The sequence below is a fragment of the Lepisma saccharinum genome, chromosome 17 (assembly GCF_977018435.1).
Source record: "Lepisma saccharinum chromosome 17, izLepSacc3.1, whole genome shotgun sequence".
Lineage (NCBI taxonomy): Eukaryota > Metazoa > Arthropoda > Insecta > Zygentoma > Lepismatidae > Lepisma > Lepisma saccharinum.
The window spans coordinates 29016100-29028978 of record NC_139245.1 but is presented as its reverse complement, the minus strand read 5'-3'; positions in this window follow the sequence as shown (position 1 = coordinate 29028978).

Genomic DNA, 12879 nt, shown 5'->3' with positions numbered 1-12879 from the left:
AAAGTTATAAACATGCAAATACATAAATGTAAAGTATTCTAAGTACATGCAAATGAATTCTAAGTACGTGCAAATTAATTAAAACCCGTGCAAATTAGTTCTAAGTACGTGCAAATTAATTGCGAATATTAAATAGCAACATCCGTTATCTAATGTACCTACTACTAACGAAAATTCCGGGATTCCTCAGGATACTAAACTAAGGTTTTATTCTCAGTTGTAAAATGGCGCCGTATAGTCGTACCATTTGGTAAGGATGTCACCAGAATAGAAACGTTGGCAACCTTTTAAACGAAGCGACTACCTAGTTTGTAAGGGTCGCAGGTTTCATGAGAAAGGCATGAATGAACCTTACTATACTCTGTGCTTCCCTTCATTACAAAGATATCAAAGTTTTTAAAAATATAACTCCAAGCTATTCTGGTACTTCACTAGATGTAACGTCACAAATCCCTTAATGCATGTCTCTTAAGAATATCTGACAGAAACAACCAACTATAAATATAAAAATTGCAAAATATGTAATTCTATACAAAATCATCGAAACCATAGGACTATAGAATCTATTGTAATATGCAACAAATATATATATATATATATATATATATATATATATATATATATATATATATATATATATATATATATATATATAACATAAGGGTTCTGTTGGTATAATTCGTCAACATATTGGATGTTATGCCACTAAATACGTTTTAATGAAATATTTAAGTAATGAAAATCGGCTTTAATTGTAAGTAAATACATCAATAGATAAAGATTATAACTCAAGAAAAAATCTTTCCTGACCAATTCTCTTCCATGTCTCTCGTAAAATTAATTAGCCCCAAACCTGTAACAGTTCCGAAAAAATCCGTTAGAGGGAACTGACAGACAGCAGCAGCAGAGACATCTTCGCCAAAAGTGTGAACTATGTGCGCTGTGAGAAGTGAATTGACATATCCGACAGGTAAATTTTATCAAAAGTCTAATTCGGCCAACGCATTAAAACATTGTTAAGTAGCCTCAAATGATTTTAAAGTTTTCATTCTTGCGGATATTATTCCACATGTAATATGAACCACAAAATTAATTTAATACATACTACACTAATTCGATCACAATTAACTATTGTTGTCCGGGTGTTGTTTTTAATTTTTCTATCCTGATGAAAATCGAAAAGTAAGGTTAATAATTATAAGAAAATGAAAAATAAGTTAAGAAAAACAGATTTTTTTTTTTTTTAGAAAGCTGAATTAGGTATGCGCGTGCCCAGACTTTTTCCCAGGCCGGGGGGCGGGGAGGGGGAGCGAGAAGGAAAGGAAAGCCCTAAATTATAAAAATTATATTTTTATTGGCATTCAAATGAGCAGTCAAAGAGCCATTAAAATTTTTGCCGTTATACAAACTTTTGGGCAACTAATTTTCTAGACAGGTAGCAAATGATCCCCCTTGCTCACCGCTGGATATTTTCATGGAGTACGGGACTTCAAGACTGTCTACGGTTCCTGATTCGAGTACTGATACAGGCATGAGATTGTCCCTTCATCAGTGTATATTCTAATCATCATTCATCTTCTTCGTTGCGATAAGCCTCAAGAGACAAAAAACAACGTAAAATATGAAAATGTCGATATTACATACTAATTAACTAGGGACTCATGACCACACCACGTTTATCAAAACCAATTCAAGCAAACCCTTACGTTTGACAATTTGTGTCCCTCTTTGACACTTACCTATAGTCCTGTGTGAAACACTATTGAACCAACTCGGAAACACAGTTCTGCTGGAGACTGGTGAAAATAACAAGAGTTTTTAATGTTATATGTGCCTCTTTTTTATTTCTTCATTTAATATTAATATAAAAAAAATATTGCAACAAACTGTCTATACTAAGGACAGTTGTAAATGTCCATGACTGGACTCGACAAGATAATGCGCCTATTACTCAACGCACTCGGTCACCGAAGCTACATATTCTTATACTCTGTCCAGGGAATCTGTGGAGCAATGCCGCGCAGCAAGTGGGCGGAGAGAAGGATTACGCGTTGTTGCTAACAGCTGGCTAGCTGCAGCTGTATTTTAATCTTAATGCACTCATACAGCTTATATAACAAGAGCTCGAGAAGCATCGTACGCAAATCCCTAGTAGTTTGGCATTTACTAAACAGATGTCTCTCTCTTAGACAAAAGGACCTTGCTGAGTGGGACCTCCGAAACGGGCATCAATTTGCGGTACTAAAGAGGCGGATAAGTGATAACATCAAACGACTGGTCCTGTTTTGGTGAAATACACCAATTGAATGAGCTAGGAGTTCGAAGAGGAGATCTTGTAAACGTATTCATTTCAGAGTAAGAATCACGTAAATTTGTGCTTTCGTGTACAATACTAAACTCAATTACATGTTATGTTAGTACAATAAATGTGTGTCTTCCATCAGCGCAAACTACGAGACTTTGTGAACTCAGCTGATTGTTAATGTTAATTATATGGATGTCCAACGTGTAACTACTACTAATATTCCTTTATTTAACACAAAAGAAAAATGTTGATTGCGATTTGTATATCTGAAATTATTGTGCATACGTTGTCGGAAATTGTGAAGTTCGAAGTGTGAAGGTCGTGTTTTTTCTTCATTCAGTTCTTCTTCAATAATGCATTACATTCCGGTTTACAAGCATTATGTGCACTATGATAAACATGATATGAAATAAATATGTCCATCAATTAAATTTTGCAACTTCGTTCAATTTTAATAGCCTATTTTACAATATATGGTAGATAATTTTGTACCTTTGTACAGTGGGATCCATGAGTATTACCCTGCAAATTGTCCATCACTATGTTCACGCACTTTATTTGACCTAATAAGAGCTTCAAGAATTAAAAGAAAACTCAAAACAAGCTCTTGACAACTTCTGCAACATCATACATAAAAATCCATCGCTTAAAAACATATAGGATGTAAGAGAAATTTGAATGAAAATAGTCATGGACAATTTGCACGATAATACTCATGGATCCCACTGTACCCAGTGTGAACAATGGATGTTATATTTTCCCTTTCTAAAATCTTTCTGTCAAAAGCAGAAAGATCGTTATGATTATTTTGATGTAGTTAATGAACTATAAAAAATGTGTACTCGTGTCACATAACAGCATTTAAAATATCTTTAAAAAAAGAAATTCTGTAGATAATCTCATAAAGTTAAAATTTGCTATTTAAATAATAACAATTTGTACCCTTGCACATTCAGTCAATGTGATTAGTAACTCATTTGCGTTTTTATTTATGTTCCATATGATACAGTAGGAGAGCGAGCCTGTTCTAAATGTCACAAGTACAAGGGGAAAATATAATTATCAACTTATATCAGTGAATTTAAATTTATATATACGTACTCTCGAATTCGTAATCTGGACTAAGTTTAGATTCATTATACACACACCCATTTTGCACGGATACATGTCCATGTACAGTTAGAAGTAAATTATACTTCCTAAAACTTACAATCTATCCTGATTCCTGAAAAATAACTTGCATCACGTATTGACCCTTGATTTTTACCATTATTTAGCATGTCTACCTGAAAGGAATATACATTTTAAGGGTTTTAGAATAAGATATTCCTCTAACAATATTCTCCAGATAGTACACGAGACCTACTGTGTTCTCTTGCTTTTGGCTTTGGATTTCGTAAATAAAGTAAGTTACTTTCAATAATATTCTCAGCGTGTTCATTTTCCGCGGGGTCATAAATTCCTTCTCATAGGCTTGAATTAGTCGGTTAGGTCATTCAAGTTTGGTGTTCTGAGCATCCAGGTATTTCGAACAGTTTATGCTTGTTTGTTACATTTGTTGCATTAGTAATTGTACACTGTCTCTCTTCGTCCGCACATATGTGTATACCAGATATCTCGAAAATTAAAAATTAATTCAAAGCGCACACAGGTATTGCGTTTCCAAAGTTGAAAAGTTTATTTACTCGAAAGTCCAATCTTACAAGCCACGGCCGTTTTTATGGGAAAAGAATGGGAAGAGTTCAGTTTTCAGTAGTTCGAGGATAGTAAAATTGAAATACCTGAATTATAACTAATAACTGTTGATCATGCATGTTATTCACTAATCGTAAACTGGTTAATAATTACATTATTATTGAATTTAAACAGTTTTCAATGAATAATTCTAAACATCTCACTGTACATACAGATGTGCACTAATTATATTAACATTTATAATATTCTTCATTATGTACATTGAGATTTTTATTTACAAAATTTTCAAATTATAGCCTATATCTATGGTAAGACTGCAGAATATGGGCTGCTTAGAAGGAATGTGGTTCCTAATTTTTTGGTAAGGTATTGAAGTAAGTAATCGAATAAAGTAAGTTGTAAAGTGCGGAAATATTTTTTTTATTTGAAAAAAAAATGAAAAATACATGTACCAGGAAAAACATTTTTTACGCTGAATAATATAATAGTAATCCGAAAAGGAACACCGGAAAATCGAAGCAGAAGGTACGTACTTTGTGTAAATATAAATTTTGTTCGTGTATTCAGAGGAAAACAGCAGCCCATGTTCTGCAGTGAGACCTATATCTAAATATGTGGGGTGTAAGGGGTGATCTTCCACGTAGTACACACAACTGTCAACTCACTTCCACATATTACACCCTGGACTGCATTCTGCAGACAAACGAGACTCTGGCGACTGGCCCTATGGCCAGTATAATTCTGTGTGTTGTCCTGTTTTTGTCCCTATGTGTGTTGAGTGCCCGTTTACAGCCTCAGCTTTTAACGGAAGTCAGAATATTTTAAGCTTTTAGTTATGCAACGTTAGAGTTTTTATTTGTAACGGTAAGGGGCTGGACCCTTATAATGTGACGCGTGCAAAATAGCCTAACTGCCTAAGTGCTGACGCACCCAAAATTTTAAAACCAATATCAAAATATCTATGTGCGTTTTCAATAGTTTTCGAAAATTTTGCTATTTTACAGTTTATTTTGAACGTAATGAATACTGTTCTAGTTATTCTGAAGATATGAATAAAATAAAATTATTGTACACCATTCAAAGTTATATTTTCAAAATGATTTCACATATTAAATTGATTTGATCAACCGTTGATGCGATTATACGATTAAAGCAAAATGTTTATCAAAGCAATGGGAGGGGTTTGGACCTATTAAACCCTTCCCGTATAAACGGCCATGCTACAAGCTCTTTCCTCATCCTCCTGTAGGTAAACATTTACAAAATTACTTTGCGTATGGATCTCGGACCGTAAATTGTTATTATACAGCAATAAAATAGCAATTATATACGAACGATGGTAATTCTGTCCAAATTTAGAGTAACTTTCAAATGTAGAATAAAATTTTATCTATATCGCCTTTTTTCAATTCGTAATTTCAAAAGTGAATGTAGATTATGAATTTTCTAATGTTGTGTATTGTTTAAAGGAATGGAATTCTGTTTTGTTGATTCGAAGGAGGTGGCAAACTCTACTTATTGATGTTTGGATTTCAGTTCAATAACGTCGTGGTGTGGAGAACAATGGGAATAAAAATAGTGATTGAATTCTCCTACTGCTTCTTTTATCGTCGGGTATATGAGTACGATACATGTTTCGAGCTGTATTGAAACAAGTTTTGAGCACAAAAAACGTCAATTGTCAATCTGGCGCGCCAGTTAATAAACGACGCAAGTGCAGCTGTCCTTTTGCAGTAGCGACGATTTTGACCAGCGGCGGTTGGTGGTTCTGAATTAGATGAAGAGCTAGTAGGAATGAATTGAGATAAGAGAGAAAATTAAATCAATAGTTATACATACGTATTAGAAAATGGGGGTTCTAACAAAATAAACCACTATACCATTTTCTATTAACTACTTGGAAGTGGAAGTGTTACCGTATAAAGTGTGAAGCACATTGGGTTCGAATTTAAAATGAAGCTAGTTAGTATCTTGCAAGTTGTTTTACTTTTTAATCGTAGAAGGTTAAGAGTATTTGTTACTATAATTTAGTTTCTGAGTATTAAATTTTTCTAAGCTCAATTTTCAGGAATCAGGAAAGAATGAACCTGTTTTCTTTAGCCAGCTGCAACCCACTTTTGTTCCTAACCGTACATTACTTACTCGAATCATTATTGTCGTCTCTGCATGAAGTTAAAGTATACAATCTAAAGACGAGTTGCAATGAGTTAACAAACAAGTCATTTTATTTTCATGTAAATATTAACACCAGTACCAACAACAATATAGGTACAAATAGTAACAAACTCTTATTCTAGATTGCTGGGGCAGTGACGACATACCTTGTCATCCTCATCCAGTTTCAAACACCGGTCTCGAAGATAACATTGCCGCCAGATGTGACAAATTGGACAGCACCTAGCGCCCAGTAACAGCGGCTATCATGTTGGAATATCTCCTTGTTTCCTTTACAAAAATAGCGATTTTGTTTTTATGCCTCGTGCAATATTTATGTAAATGTTTGATTAGAAATGTGTTCACGTTATATCCTGCTTCCTATTTATTTATCTGTACCTAACCTTGTAAATCAATTTTTGAATCTGATTGTCTTCTATCACTTACTGCTGATGTGGATGTGTTATCACAATAATAGACTATAATCTGTCGCATTTGTGTTAAAATTCTTAAACAATAAGAGATTTGTGTGTTCGATCTGCCTCTTTCCACCCAGTCCTACTGGTATTACTATTAACGTAATGTTATTCATCTATGTACTCAAATGTTCGCCGATAGACAACTCAAAAGATATTGCGCAGTTTGCCTCCACTTTGATTCTGACTAATTACATAATTGCAATTTTCACGTAGGAACTTACCAGATCAAAGAACACGAATAATGTTACAACAGTTGTGCGTTTGCTTTCTGATGCGAATAGTTTAACCAGACATCTTTCCTTCTAGAAAGTTTGTTTGTTTAGCTAAATCGCTTGTTTTCTAGAAGAAATATGATACAAGTTCTGGAACTGTACGAAATACAGACATTTTAATTACCAACAACTGTTCATGATGCAGTTATTGCTGTAACTTTAGTTCTTTCTTTGTACAACTTGAACATTGCGATTCTATCTAATGATCGAGATCAAATGTAAAGCTTTCAACACAGAAATGTACAAAATTCTAATGAATATAAAATTTTCAACACAGAGTTAATTATGTACAAAATTCTAACGTTTACTATTATATATCCGCACAAGGATTCAAATATAATTGCTGTGATAAATGTTGCCGCAGATAATGAATCAGTTGTATTATATTGTTACATAAAAATATTCCTTTCCTTGCAGCCCAAAGAATTGGTGTTTTAACAATTAGACGAAGTTTCCTGTTTAATCTTATTCTGTGTCTTTCTTTAAAGATTCATTGTACCTAAAATTGATTAATTTTTACGATACTGTTTTTTATACATAATCTATGTATCTGATATGTTCGAGTTAAGTCGTTCGTGCTGCTTCATAAATGGTATTGTTCTTCTTCATTTATGATGGCACGTTCAATAACTTGTTCCATGTCAACGATCACTCAAGTGTCAAGTTATTACATGGGTGACCGCCATACATATATATTCCATGGGCAAAGTTGAAGTTTAATAATAATTGTTATTATGAAACTATCTATACATTGTAAAGTAATTTAGAAGGATATGAAGAACCTAGTTTTAATTCGTTACCTTTCAAACTTGGCGGAATCCTGCAAGTTACGACTTGCAATGTAATAATCTGATCCCCTGTTTCACAAATGGTACACTGGAGGCGCCACCAGTCAATACATGCCTAGTGTTATCTACCGACGAATCTTTGTATCTTCTGCGCACGATATGCATGCACAGTTACTTTTTATTTAGAGAATGGACCATTATGAGATTTGAACAGATATCGATATACAATTTATCGATACTGATATTCTACCGATCCAATACAGGTAGAATGTACTATCATCATCACATACTTTTATTGGACTTGGATCATTAGGCCAGAGGCGCAACCACAGGGGGGCAGGGCAGGCGCGGATCCACGGGGAGGGTGAAAGGGGCGATCGCCCCTCCCAACTGTCATGTTTTTGGATATATTATTATGCTAATAATATTCAAGACTCGTTCGATCTGTATTTTTATCACCACGTTTAACAGTCTCGAGAAGTTCACTGTATGCTCATGATAGGCTAATCGGAACTGGACCTACAGTTTAAATTTGGATCAGAACGAGTCTACAAGGTGACTTAAAAGGGAATCGGAGCTGAGGCCACTGTAGAGAATCCGTTTTTATTTCTTTGTTTATTCTCTTACTCCTCATATCTCCCCTTCAGTTTACCGTGTAAATGAGAGGAATTATGATAACAACAGGGGCGTTGCAAAGGGTGGGCGACCGGGGCCTCACGTCCCATGGGCTTATTAATTTTTTTAAAAAATGTAATTAATAGAGGTGAGAAAAATAGTTGGAAAGGGCTAATTTTTGTGGACGATAAAACTACAACATTATGTTTTAACCGGTTATAAATTCTAGTGAAACATTACAATTTGAATGAATACGTCAACTATTTAGTATTTTAAACATACCGGGTGGTGGTAGCCGAAACAACAACAATGAAACGTTCTCTTACAAAGGTTGATAATAATAATAATAATAATCCGTTGCGCAACACGCTCGGCTACGGAGGAGGACGTTACAAAGGTTGATAAGCATAAACACAATTCTTGACTTCTCATAATTTAGCGGTTCGAGAACATTCAGAAACATTATACACAGCAAAAACAACAGAAAATTTAGGAAACCACGTATTTGGTGAAATTTCTTTCGAAATGTTACCAATTACCATTTCAAACGTACGCGTACACAATAAAATGAGGTTCACAATAATTATCCACGTTTTGAAATTCAAAATGAACAGAGCAACGATGTCAAAATGGTTATATTAAAAAAAAGTAAAATTAGCTAAGTCCAGAGATTTAGTAACTTCACGTTCAGTTTTAATATTTACTTTCATTAAGTTCAAAACTTCTTCTTTTACATTCTAGATTATTTTATAAGTGAACGTGACCTAACACAAAATAGCAAAACAATGTTTAACATGCAACAGTTATTGTTCATTGTTGAAGCTCGTTACAGTAGCTATGAAACTACTACATCCAAAAACTGACGACCAGACACGTATAAGAATTATATTGTACTAAAGCTCGGACATCGGATTTCCATTCAAAAGTGGAGAGATAATAAGTATAAGTCTTTGAATTTTATTATTTTCAATCGCTTTTCTGTAATTTCTGGCTAATAGCAACGATGCGAATTTAGTGATGATGTGATTAAATTAAAGAAAGGACAGTTGCAAGGACACCCATGCCCAGATCGAGATTAGAACATGGAAACTCCTGTGCAAAGATCGAAAGTCGGCCACTTAACACACTCGGTCACCGAACCGCCGTGTTTATGTTATTAATGCTACATTATTTGGCATATTTTACTTCGCTTTTCTGCCACTTTTGGCTACTCGCGAAGATGATGATGATGGGACAGTCACAAAGAATAACCATTCCCAGGCCGGCATTCGAGCCAGGGACACTTATTAATGTTATATATGTTTAAAGGCGTTTGTCTGTAAAATAGACAAACTCTGTGGCCAACAGGTCTTTTAGAGGGCCAAAGGCTGCCAACCAGATTTCAGTTAGATGGCGCCAAGTGAACTCGTAGAATTCCATCGCCGCTGCTGCATACAGCTTGATAGGTTAGATTGCAGAATGAATGCTAGTTATTCAATTTATCTGCTATTTTATGTACTAGTTATATGGTGTGTGTTATATTTTGTGCTAACAAAATATAAAACAGGACTTTCCTGAAGTAACTTGGATTCTTGCTGTAACACGATTATGCTTTGTTTCCATATTACACACATTATAGTTGCTAACAAAGGCAGTTTTTTTAAAAAAAATTAAAAGCACTTGAAACGTTATGTTTCCACCTTATATCTCATGGATTCTTGTTATTTGGATGACAAGAAAAACTGTACGATCTCTCCCGATAAGTTTTTTCCCTACAGTTTGGTAGGAGACCTCGTGGAAGTTCCACCTAGGACAATGGGTCTGCCTCTGCGTTGGTGGCCCTATACTAGGTGTGATAGTACTACATGAGGTTTTCCGAGCTAGTACGAGTTCGTCTGTTCTTGAATATTGCTGGGTTGGGAAGGTCCTATGTTTGCTCAGCATTCACTGTTGTTATGCTGGGGTGAACTTGGACAGCTTGCCACAGTAAAATTACAGTAACAACAGTAATCCCTGAGATTTTCCATGTCACTTCAGGCAAATGTAGGTGTGTAATGAAGTTAGTCTTGATAACCAAGTATATAGTAGATATATAATGTAAGACCACTAACGGTTCTTCCTTTTGGGTCTGCGAAGTAATTCCCTTTGTGCAATTTTTATTACCTTAGATTTAGGCATGTCAGTATTTGCAGACTCAAAAGGAAAAATGGTGTATTATAAGAGATCGCTGTGGACATGTAAGGGAGATCTTGTTATACACAGACGTAATCGACATTTATATCGAGTGTGTTGCATGCGATATATCAAGTCGATTGCAGTTGGTTCTCCGGTGCAACGCTGTGAGGTACAAATGGCCTTGCGTCCCTCTTCCAACTGAAAAAAGAGGCCCTCACAGATGGTAGACACGTTGACGACGGTGTGAGGCTTTGAACTGACATCTACCTGTACCAACGTTAGTTGGCCTCATCTTTTCAGGACATTGCGAGACATAGATTGCCCACGAGCCATATCAGATGAAAAGCACATCAGACGTCTAACTTCACGGCCTCAAAATCAAAATCAACAACGCGAGGATCCATTCTAGCTCCAGAATTGTGGAATATACACTTCGAGCCATCTCTCAAAATATTAGGAAATATTTCGGAGATCAAAAGCACAATAGACTCTGAAGATCACGTAATAATTGTTATGGAACGTAATTCAAGAACAGAGTTCGAAAGAAAGTCTAGTATTGTTATAAACTCTCTCGATGACTTGTGTGATACGGCGAAATTGACGATTGCCACACAGAAGGCCCAATTCATCATCATAAAGGGAAAGCTGAATGCTAATAAACACCCACAGATAAAACTCAGAGAAAAATCTTAGAAGAGTAAAGGAAGCTAAATATCTAGGTGTGAAATTACGAGAAATGCAAGAATGACATGGATTACGTAGCATCAAAAGCTGAGCCTGTATTAAATAAATTGGAAGCAATAGGTTCGAACGTATTCAGACTCCCTATGTCGCTTACAAACCTATACATATTCATAATCTACAACGCGATAGTTTCTTTCGACGAACCAATCTGAGAATACTACCTAAAATATACAACATATGTAACAAAAATAACAACATCACAAATGAAAACCAAATAACCAAACAGAGAACCGCCATATAATGGTGCAAGGAAGGCCAAGAAGAGAGAATTTACAAGATAATTGGCAGATATGTCTCTACCATTGCAGAATTAACTCCCATATCATCCAGGAGTGGAAGGAAGCCTCCACGTACCACTTCTTCCCATGCATGGCTGACGTCTCCCGACGAACGGACCCTTCACTTATGCGGTAAATGGTCGATTAGATTCACAGTTTCCAAATTCCTCAGCACACAAAATAACTTTATGTTTAAGTGCTGCATCATATGAGTGATGCTTCTGTCTATCCATTTTAATGTCCGTTTGATGTGCACTTTGCAAAAGCTGGCTCACTGACCACCTATGTACAGAAACACCAGCATAAGAACAAATCACAGAGCTCACTACTAAAAATAGACTGACTCTTTGTTGTGAAATGTTGATTGATTTAACAACAACAAATTTAAAGGAAACAAAATTTCGTTAACGGTGATTCCCCCCCCCCCCCCAATAGTTGTACTTCGGTAAAACATTGATGAGAAAACTTGATTACTGAAATCTACAAAACCTTTATTCTACATTACACTAATACCATGATATATTTACCTACAGGGTTAGAATTCAGGAGCCAGCCCCTTTTTCTCAGGAGCACTGGCGTACGCAGGATCTTTTCGGGAGGGGCTTGAATTGTAACGGTGGGAGTGCTTTCTTGGGGGGGGGGGTTGTATACACAATACGAGATTTCATATTTTTAGAATTTTTCTCTCTCAAAATGAAAAGAGGGTATTTTAAAGAGGTTTTGCATTTGCCACTCTGTTTTCCCCCGGGTTCTTCACTGCTTTTATTTGCAAATGTTGATTTATTCAAAATTTCGGATGGGGCTGTAGCCCCTTCAGCCGCCTCTGCGTACGCCAGTGTTCAGGAGCCAGCTATTTTTTTTTACTTGCAAATATGGTCTAAGAAAGCCATGAATCCAAGTAAGATAAAGCTATACATTTTGAAATATGATCTTAACACATTTAATGTATTAATTGGATTGGATAAAAAGTAATTAATTCTTGTGCCGGGGTGGCCTTCCTCAAGAAGGCTCAACTGGTAACAACATGAAAAACTATGCAATACATTCTAATATCTGGCCGACTTTACCATATCGCCACAGATTTTAAAATTCGGCTAACAACAGTGAAAAAAATATAATGGTATGTTACACGTGATACAGAAAACACACAAACATTAAAAAATACATACTGTGCTCGTTATTTTTTTAAAAAGAAAAAGGTAATGGAAATTTCCATAAGCAAACTAGAAATATTTTGAAAAATAAAAAAAAACTTTTTTTTAGCACTGAATTTGAAAATTCAGGCAGCAGGTGAAAATTTTCAGGCTTCCTGTATTTTTCTACTCCTGTTTATGCATGCATACTCTCATGAATACGCCATCGAATCCAAGGTTCACCTAAATTTTCAAGATGACA